Genomic DNA, 10,947 nt, shown 5'->3' with positions numbered 1-10,947 from the left:
AATAAATAAAAAATCTTATGAATTATGAATAATGAAAATGTACTGGAAAAAATAGGTATATTTATTTTCTTTTGCATTCAAATTCATTTACTTTACGTCACTACTTTTATTTTTATTGATTTATCATAATTCATTTTGATCACCTGCTGCGCTCGCCCCAACGGTCGCACCGTAAAACATATTATGATGAAACACACAAATGAATATACAATGTATTTATAAAAGAATGTAATCTCCACCACCATGCATGTTCCTGTTCATGCACTGTGTGCTTTAAAAAGGTTTTCGTCGAATCCGAACAAGCGATAACATAGTTTTAAACAACTAGGTGATCTTTACCCTTCTTAAGTGACACGAATTCGAGTATTTGGATAAGATTAGAGCGAGACAGAATTTTTAAATTACCCAAAATTGAATATAAATAATCTTTAACTAGAACAGAGAGCACTATACCTTTGATCCGAGATACGAGCTACTAGTATGGAGTGCAGTGATCTAGTTTTTATCTAATATTTGATTATTCTGTAATTTGTAATATATGTTTACAAGATTTATATATATATATATATATATATATATATATATATATATATATATATATATATATATATATATATATATATATATATATATATATATATATGGCTAACGATGGCTAACGACACGAACAGTAAAAATTTCTATTGTTCGTGTCGTTAGCAATTTTTAGTGCTTTATATATTCAGTTCACTGGCTTAGTATCTATATATTAGATCCGACATATATAAACCTTAGGTTTTGAATTTTCTTAGCATGGAACTTGATAGATTAGACACATGAACAATGTTTTTTAAGTCATTGGCCAATTAACAAATGTTAATACCCTCTCTCTCTCTCTCTCTCTCTCTCTCTCTTATTCAAACACGGAATGTTGATAGGTTATCAAAGTGAGTTATATTTGGCTTGAACTTATTTTTATAATCTATTCTATAAGATTAAGAGGAACTGGCAATAGATGACAATCGTGTAAGCAAACAACAACACGTACATTATAAAAGGGCAGACACATAACGAGTTTTGACATAGCTTTCTGTTTACCCCACATGTTGGTGGAAGTAAGTATATGACATTCATTTTATATGTTATTCTTACTTCATAATTACCGGTATGTTAAAGTATGTTGCTTTATTTTGTTTATAGAACGATCATTTATATGACCATTTTTTATGGTTGTTTGGCTACATAGCAATATACAGTGGTTGCTACATTGGTAAATTCATAACAAATTCCAAATATTTTTCGTCGTCAATAGCTGAAAATATAAATTTAAAGCATATTCAATCGGTTTTCAGAGAAAGAAATTGCGACGTATGACGTTTCAAAGTTGAGTTGTTTGTAAACAGCAGGGATGTCACCCTTTGTTTGCTCTAAAACATATGCCTTATTTCAAAGCATGCATATGCATTTTTACCCTATCCCGTATTCAAGAGGTTTTTTTAGTTTTAAGGGTTTTAAACGCTGAAACTTAATAGTAAATTAGATCTATAACTAAAACAGAGCTCGTTGCCAAGCAACGAGTAGGTCTTCTGTCGAAGCTGCGTGAGTTAAAATAAAGTTAATACAATCGTCAATATAATGAAAAATAAACTTGAAAAACCGCTTCTCTACTATCCACGTGCTCTATAACTGATTTAAAACATCCCACTCGACGAAGAGAACTTTAAAGTATGTAAAAACATAAGTTTTAATAAACAAGTTTCAAAATCATGTGATTGCTTTATCTTTTACAGAACGATTTCTCATTCGTCTTTTTTTACCAAGATAAGTTTTGCCAACCAAAATTGTAAATCATATCTTTCCGTAAGATAGTTTGATAGCATTATTTTTTTACAAATCTACAAATCTAGCTAATACTAGTACTTGGTCGTCAATAGGCACATGCACTTCACGATGACTGTTTCGTACATGAGTGGTAGTTTAGGTTCATCGGTTCATCAGTAATGAAGATATCAATATTCGAACTATAAGCCAAGATTTCGACTGAAGCGATTTCATTGGCTATTTAGATGGTTGCTTCGTAGAAACCCGTATGAATGATTATCCTAATAAGTTTACCTTTGTCTTTAAATTGTACTGAAAGGGTTATTAAGAATATTTGAAATTAAGTTCCAAATAATATCAAATATTAATAAGCTATTTTTTAAAGAATGCGTTGTAGTATTTTGTTTCATTTGGTCATAACTAAAGAAAGTAATTCTTCATATCATCTGAATTAGGGTTTTACCAAGAGATTCATTTTTTATTTTTTTTTTCAATTCGGCCTAATGAAAATAGTTTACTTTGTAAAAGGAAGTAATTCTGTATCGTATGTGGACAGAATAATACTATATGAATAATAACTATACTTTGAAAATTTAAAGTGTATGCATTCGTTATTCCATGCATGGATATAATTTTAATCCTGAAAGATATGTTTTCTTTAACACAAAAGCTGGTAAATTTCTATTCTACGTTATCTTTTAAGTGCGGATTTCAACGATTAGCTTGAATCGTATGTATTGTATATAATTACAGGTATTGCAGTAGTTTTCCCAGTTAGTTATCCCAAATCTCCCGTAGATTATACATTTTGGCCGATATAGCGATGCGTTAAGTGTCAACACTATTTGGTGTTACATTTGAACAGGTTGAACCAGGGGTTGCAGCATATAAATGAAGCGTTTTATTGTCCGATTTGATGTCCCGCCTACTCTTACGCGCTCCTAAATGCCAGCTATGACGTTTTACTTTGTATCAAGACTGCAAAAATTAATTAAATTACCGCAAAAGTTGACCAAGGGTTGTTTTTTTTTAATTTTATGGTGTAAATATTGATGTTTTAAACCGGTTCCCAAATTCATTTATCAGCATAGTGCTTTATAGATAAATTCAATCATTCTTTATAATTACGTACCGATTTAATTTGTGGCATTATTTATTTTGTGGAGCTTATATTAAAGAATTCACAATAGATAGTACAGATATTACATTTTATAGAATTTATTGTGGCAATTCCCTTGAGTCATTTCTCACACATATTTGAAAACAACCATCACTTATATTGAAAATTGATCTTTTTTGTTAAATGGGTGATTTGTAGCATTTTTATTCACAAAAAAGACATGCCGCCTTACATGTGATTTCTTGTTTTCATGAAGAAGTAAGCTTATAATCATATTTAGTGAATATCTTATCTATTCTGGTTTCTAGTCTCCTTTTAACTTTGCTTAAATAGTAGCAAAGTGTCTTGTCTTCTATTAATCAAAATGAAATTCAAACACTTCGGGGTACCTGGGGACGGATGAGAATTCCATGAAAAATGTTCAAATTCTACATGTTTTTCTACATTTTTGATGCATATACATGTATACAATAAAAGGGTAAAATATGTTTACGTTGTTTCTTGTTCATTTGAAGAGTAATTATTAAAGCAGATGTTATTTCAAGGTCAAATGTACATTTACATATCCTACATATCCTACATATAATTGTTATGGAGACCATTGTAAGCGGGGGTGGCTTATTGAATTAATTAATAAATTAATATTGTAAATATATCTAAAATATCACTTTAGAATAGGAAGGAGCAAAACATGATTGACATATTGTTATCTTTGATAACTGCATTTGTCTACATGTTAATTTCATTTAAAAGAAACATATGCTGTTTTTAAAAAAATGGGTTATATAAGTCAGGGTGCTTCATGAAATGTTATTTCATGAAATCAGACAGCAAAATTGCTGCAAATTTATTATTTAAATGATTCAATTAATCAAAACTGTTTTAAAGTATTAATTCTTATCTAATAATTAACTTAAGCCTATTAATTGTCATCAAGATAGATTTTGACCCATTCATATTTTGCTCATTATTTTATGATTGTTCAGCTTTTTAGACCTCCCCCAGCCAATTCCCTGCAAAGGGTTGTCCTTCCGTACCATTTGCATGTTGCACCATCAAGTGTCAGAAACTTACCGGTGTATAGTTTACAATGTCCCATCCACCTACTTTTCGTATTATTTACCCTCCCGTCTGTAACTTGCAATTTCACTGTGTAAAGTCAACACAACGGTCATAGCCGCAGGTTTCGCATTTTACCTCTGATTCTCATGTACCTAACATATGGGGCCTACATATTGCATATTAATTTCAACAAGGGACATCCCTCTAACTAATGGTAATCATTAAAAATCATTTTATGAATTTTAGCAACACTCATAAGCCTTCAAGTACAGCAATTCTCAATTTTACAAAAATATTGACGGGTACTTTATCCGAAACTGTCCCTTGCTACCTTAACAGATAATACTAGCAGTTGGACATATCATCGCTTTTGTGTCGTACACACGGCTTTTCCCTCAAAGACATATTTCCACTTGTTTTGTCCCTTTCGAAATCGTTTGCCAATATTTCTCGTAAATCTGTGCAAGTACCCTTAATCATCTTTAAATATTATTCATTCACCGCATTGTTTGTTGCAAACACATGTAAAACATTTTCATTTCCTACTCGAATACATCGTTTCAGCATATGAAAAACCGGTTCTCCTAATTCCTAAATAAAAGTTCTAGTACATATGTACTAAACGAATTGAGGTTATTAGCAAAGGGTAGATCTTCTTTTTGACGCATTATTTCATCTAATTCTACAAGTTTGAAATACTCATTCCAAAAGTCACAAGAAAAACTAGCATTTTCTTTGTACAATCTTTCAGCTTTACTTTGCTTCACATGTGGCAGTTGATAAAAGTCCCCAACGGCAAGAACTGATACACCACCAAAAGGACACTTATTTCTTTTAATTTGTATCAACATTTCATGTATGTAATACAAAAATTTCTTGTAAACCATGGATACTTCATCTAAGACAAGTATTTGCAAATTTTCCAACTTAGCACGTAGTGGACTTAAAGCCAGAGGTTTACCTAATTTTTTTTTCGGCGGAGAAGCAATTAAGCCTATATGGTATTAGGGCGGTCTTATCTCTAGCATCATATAAACAAGAGGCCCAGGGGCCACATCGCTCACCTGAGCAACAATTGCCTTAATTCTGATGAAATTAGCATAACAGTATCAAAATATCTTGACAACTAAGTACAGTAAAAAATTGAAAATCTGCCAATTTTTATCCACCTCTTTATTTTTGGTAAATACCAAGCCCATTTTGTTGTTGTACATGTAAGAAGATTGTTCTCTATTCCTAAATAGCGCCCCCCACCCATTTTGTGGCACCACTTTTCGTTATGGAATCGGGGTTTCATCAGACGAAGATTTTCTCTATATATTCCTATGTAAAACTTGATCCCCCTATTGTGGTCCCACCCTATCCCCAGGGACCATGATTTGAACAAACTTGGATCTTCACTACCCGAGGATGCTTCCATTTTAATTTGAGCTTTTCTGGCCTAATAGTTTTGAGAAAAAGATTTTCAAAGATTTTCTCTCTATATTCCTATGTAAAAATCCATTCCCCCATTGTGGCCCCACCCTACCACCAGGGACTATGATTTAAACAAACTTGAATCTACAATACCTAAGGATCCTTCCATGATAATTTGGGCTTTCCCGTCCTAACAGTTTTTGAGAAGAAGATTTTTAAAGATTTTCTCTATATATTCCTATGTAAAACTTGATACCCCCATTGAAGCCCCACCCTACCCCCGGGGAACATGATTTGAACAGACATGAATCTACACTACCTGAGGATGCTTCCATTTTAATTTGAGCTTTTCTGGCCCGATAGTTTTTGAGAAGATTTTCTCTATTTATTCCTATGTAAAACACGATTCCCCTATTGTGGTCCCACCCTACCCCCGGGGAACATGATTTGAACAAACTTGAATCTACACTACCTGAGAATGCTTCCATTTTAATTTGAGCTTTTCTGGTTTAATAGTTTTTGAGAAGAAGATTTTTTAAGATTTTATCTATATATTCATATGTAAAACTTGATCCCCCTATTGTGGCCTCACCCTACCCACAGGGACCATGATTTGAACAAACTTGAATCTTCACTACCTGAGGATGCTTCCATTTTAATTTGAGCTTTCCTGACCTTATAGTTTTTGAGAAGATTTTTAAAGATTTTCTCTATATATTCCTATGTAAAAATCCATTCCCCCATTGTGGCCCCGGCATACCACCAGGGACTATGATTTGAACAAACTTGAATCTACAATGCCTAAGGATGCTTCCATTATAATTTGGGCTTACCTGTCCTAGCAGTTTTTGAGAAGAAGATTTTTAAAGATTTCCTCTATATATTCCTATGTAAAACTTGATCCCCCCATTAAGGCCCCACCCAGCCCACAGGGACTATGATTTGAACAGACTTGAATCTACACTACCTGAGGATGCTTCCATTTTAATTTGAGCTTTTCTGGCCCGATAGTTTTTGAGAAGAACATTTTTAAAGATTTTCTCTATATATTCCTATGTAAAACATGACCCCCCCTATTGTGACCCCACCCTACCCCCGGGGAACATGATTTGAACAAACTTGAATCTACACTACCTGAGAATGCTTCTATTATAATTTGAGCTTTTCTGGCCCAATAGTTTTTGAGAAGAAGATTTTTAAAGATTTTTTCTATATATTCCTATGTCAAACAGTATCCCCCTATTGTGTACCCACCCTACCCCCGGGGAACATGATTTGAACAAACTTGAATCTACACTACCTGAGAATGCTTCCATTTTAATTTGAGCTTTTCTGGCTTAATAATTTTTGAGAAGAAGATTTTTTAAAGATTTTCTCTATATATTCCTATGGAAAACTTGATCCCCCCATTGTTGCCCCACCCTACACCCGGGGAACATGATTTGAACAAACTTGAATCTACACTACATGAGATTGCTTCCATTATAATTTGAGCTTTTCTGGCTTAATAGTTTTTGAGAAGAAGATTTTTTATGATTTTATCTATATATTCCTATGTAAAACTTGATCCCCCTATTGTGGCCCCACCCTACACCCGGGGAACATGATATGAACAAACTTGAATCTACACTACATGAGATTGCTTCCATTAAATTTTAGCTTTTCTGGCTTAATAGTTTTTGAGAAGAAGATTTTTTAAGATTTTCTCTATATATTCCTATGTAAAACTTGATCCCCCTATTGTGGCCTCATCCTACCCACAGGAATATGATTTGAACAAACTTGAATCTACACTACCTGAGGATGCTTCCATTTTAATTTGAGCTTTCCTGACCTAATAGATTTTGAGAAGAAGATTTTTAAAGATTTTCTCTATATATGCCTATGGAAAACTTGATCCCCCCATTGAGGCCCCACCCTACCCACAGGGACCATGATTTGAACAAACTTGAATCTTCACTACCTGAGGATGCTTCCATTTTAATTTGAGCTTTCCTGACCTAATAGTTTTTGAGAAGAAGATTTTAAAAAATTTTCTCTATATATTCCTATGTAAAAATCCATTCCCCCATTGTGGCCCCGGCATACCACCAGGGACTATGATTTGAACAAACTTGAATCTACAATGCCTAAGGATGCTTCCATTATAATTTGGGCTTACCTGTCCTAGCAGTTTTTGAGAAGATTTTTAAAGATTTCCTCTATATATTCCTATGTAAAACTTGATCCCCCCATTAAGGCCCCACCCAGCCCACAGGGACTATGATTTGAACAGACTTGAATCTACACTACCTGAGGATGCTTCCATTTTAATTTGACCTTTTCTGGCCCGATAGTTTTTGAGAAGAACATTTTTAAAGATTTTCTCTATATATTCCTATGTAAAACATGACCCCCCCTATTGTGACCCCACCCTACCCCCGGTGAACATGATTTGAACAAACTTGAATCTACACTACCTGAGAATGCTTTTATTATAATTTGAGCTTTTCTGGCCCAATAGTTTTTGAGAAGAAGATTTTTAAAGATTTTTTCTATATATTCCTATGTCAAACAGTATCCCCCTATTGTGTACCCATCCTACCCCCGGGGAACATGATTTGAACAAACTTGAATCTACACTACCTGAGAATGCTTCCATTTTAATTTGAGCTTTTCTGGCTTAATAATTTTTGAGAAGAAGATTTTTTAAAGATTTTCTCTATATATTCCTATGGAAAACTTGATCCCCCCATTGTTGCCCCACCCTACACCCGGGGAACATGATTTGAACAAACTTGAATCTACACTACATGAGATTGCTTCCATTATAATTTGAGCTTTTCTGGCTTAATAGTTTTTGAGAAGAAGATTTTTTATGATTTTATCTATATATTCCTATGTAAAACTTGATCCCCCTATTGTGGCCCCACCCTACACCCGGGGAACATGATATGAACAAACTTGAATCTACACTACATGAGATTGCTTCCATTAAATTTTAGCTTTTCTGGCTTAATAGTTTTTGAGAAGAAGATTTTTTAAGATTTTCTCTATATATTCCTATGTAAAACTTGATCCCCCTATTGTGGCCTCACCCTACCCACAGGAATATGATTTGAACAAACTTGAATCTACACTACCTGAGGATGCTTCCATTTTAATTTGAGCTTTCCTGACCTAATAGATTTTGAGAAGAAGATTTTTAAAGATTTTCTCTATATATGCCTATGGAAAACTTGATCCCCCCATTTAGGCCCCACCCTACCCACAGGGACCATGATTTGAACAAACTTGAATCTTCACTACCTGAGGATGCTTCCATTTTAATTTGAGCTTTCCTGACCTAATAGTTTTTGAGAAGAAGATTTTAAAAGATTTTCTCTATATATTCCTATGTAAAAATCCATTCCCCCATTGTGGCCCCGGCATACCACCAGGGACTATGATTTGAACAAACTTGAATCTACAATGCCTAAGGATGCTTCCATTATAATTTGGGCTTACCTGTCCTAACAGTTTTTGAGAAGAAGATTTTTAAAGATTTCCTCTATATTTTCCTATGTAAAACAGTATCCCCCTATTGTGGTCCCACCCAACCCCCGGGGAAAATGATTTGGACAAACTTGAATCTACACTACCTGAGGATGCTTCTATTTTAATTTGAGCTTTTCTGGCCCGATAGTTTTTGAGAAGAACATTTTTAAAGATTTTCTCTATATATTCCTATGTAAAACATGACCCCCCCCCCCTATTGTGACCCCACCCTACCCCCGGGGAACATGATTTGAACAAACTTGAATCTACACTACCTGAGAATGCTTCTATTATAATTTGAGCTTTTCTGGCCCAATAGTTTTTGAGAAGAAGATTTTAAAGATGTTCTCTATATATTCCTATGTAAAACATTATCCCCCTATTGTGGTCCCACCCTACCCCCGGGGAACATGATTGGAACAAACTTGAATCTACACTACCTGAGGATGCTTCCATTTTAATTTGAGCTTTTCTGGCTTAATAGTTTTTGAGAAGAAGATTTTTTAAGATTTTCTCTATATATTCCTATGTAAAACTTGATCCCCCTATTGTGGCCTCACCCTACCCACAGGAACATGATTTGAACAACCTTGAATCTACACTACCTGAGGATGCTTCCATTTTGATTTGAGCTTTCCTGACCTAATAGATTTTGAGAAGAAAATTTTTAAAGATTGTCTCTATATATTCCTATGGAAAACTTGATCCCCCCATTGAGGCCCCACCCTACCCACAGGGACCATGATTTGAACAAACTTGAATCTTCACTACCTGAGGATGCTTCCATTTTAATTTGAGCTTTCCTGACCTAATAGTTTTTAAGAAGAAGATTTTTAAAGATTTTCTCTATATACTCCTATGTAAAAATCCATTCCCCCATTGTGGCATCGGCATACCTACAGGGACTATGATTTGAACAAACTTGAATCTACAATGCCTAAGGATGCTTCCATTATAATTTGGGCTTTACTGTCCTAACAGTTTTTGAGAAGAAGATTTTTAAAGATTTCCTCTATATATTCCTATGTAAAACTTGATCCCCCATTGAGGCCCCACCCAGCCCCAAGGGACTATGATTTGAACAGACTTGAATCTACACTACCTGAGGATGCTTCCATTTTAATTTGAGCTTTTCTGGCCCGATAGTTTTTGAGAAGAACATTTTTAAAGATTTTCTCTATATATTCCTATGTAAAACATGACCCCCCCCTATTGTGACCCCACCCTACCCCCGGGGAACATGATTTGAACAAACTTGAATCTACACTACCTGAGAATGCTTCTATTATAATTTGAGCTTTTCTGGCCCAATAGTTTTTGAGAAGAAGATTTTAAATATTTTCTCTATATATTCCTATGTAAAACATTATTCCCTATTGTGGTCCCACCCTACCCCCGGGGAACATGATTTGAACAAAATTGAATCTACACTACCTGAGAATGCTTCCATTTTAATTTGAGCTTTTCTGGCTTAATAATTTTTGAGAAGAAGATTTTTTAAAGATTTTTTCTATATATTCCGATGGAAAACTTGATCCTTCTATTGTGGTCCCACCCTACACCCGTGGAACATGATTTGAACAAACTTGAATCTACACTACATGAGAATGCTTCCATTATAATTTGAGCTTTTCTGGCTTAATAGTTTTTGAAAAGAAGATTTTTTAAGATTTTATCTATATATTCCTATGTAAAACTTGATCCCACTATTGTGGCCCCACCCTACACCCGGGGAACATGATTTGAACAAACTTGAATCTACACTACATGAGAATGCTTCCATTATAATTTGAGCTTTTCTGGCTTAATAGTTTTTGAGAAGAAGATTTTTTTAAGATTTTATCTATATATTCCTATGTTAAACTTGATCCCCCTATTGTGGCCTCACCCTACCCACAGGAAGATGATTTGAACAAACTTGAATCTACACTACCTGAGGATGCTTCCATTTTAATTTGAGCTTTCCTGACCTAATAGATTTTGAGAAGAAGATTTTTAAAGATTTTTTCTATATATTCCGATGTCAAACAGTA

The 10,947-nt window shown here is 34.2% G+C and overlaps 1 protein-coding gene across 1 annotated transcript in view; it reads left to right on the top strand.

Annotated features, from left to right (window-relative positions):
- Positions 1-980: 980 nt before the first annotated feature.
- LOC128159943 (uncharacterized) overlaps positions 981-10,947 on the top strand; it is a 34,174-nt gene continuing 24,207 nt past the window's right edge. Inside the window, exon 1 of the mRNA XM_052823180.1 lies at positions 981-1,094. The gene's annotated coding sequence lies outside the window, so the exon portion shown is untranslated. The remainder of the gene's footprint in view (positions 1,095-10,947) is intronic.

This window comes from Crassostrea angulata, chromosome 8 (genome assembly GCF_025612915.1).
Source record: "Crassostrea angulata isolate pt1a10 chromosome 8, ASM2561291v2, whole genome shotgun sequence".
Lineage (NCBI taxonomy): Eukaryota > Metazoa > Mollusca > Bivalvia > Ostreida > Ostreidae > Magallana > Magallana angulata.
Note: the sequence above shows the minus strand (reverse complement) of the source record. Positions and strands in the feature narration are given on the sequence as shown.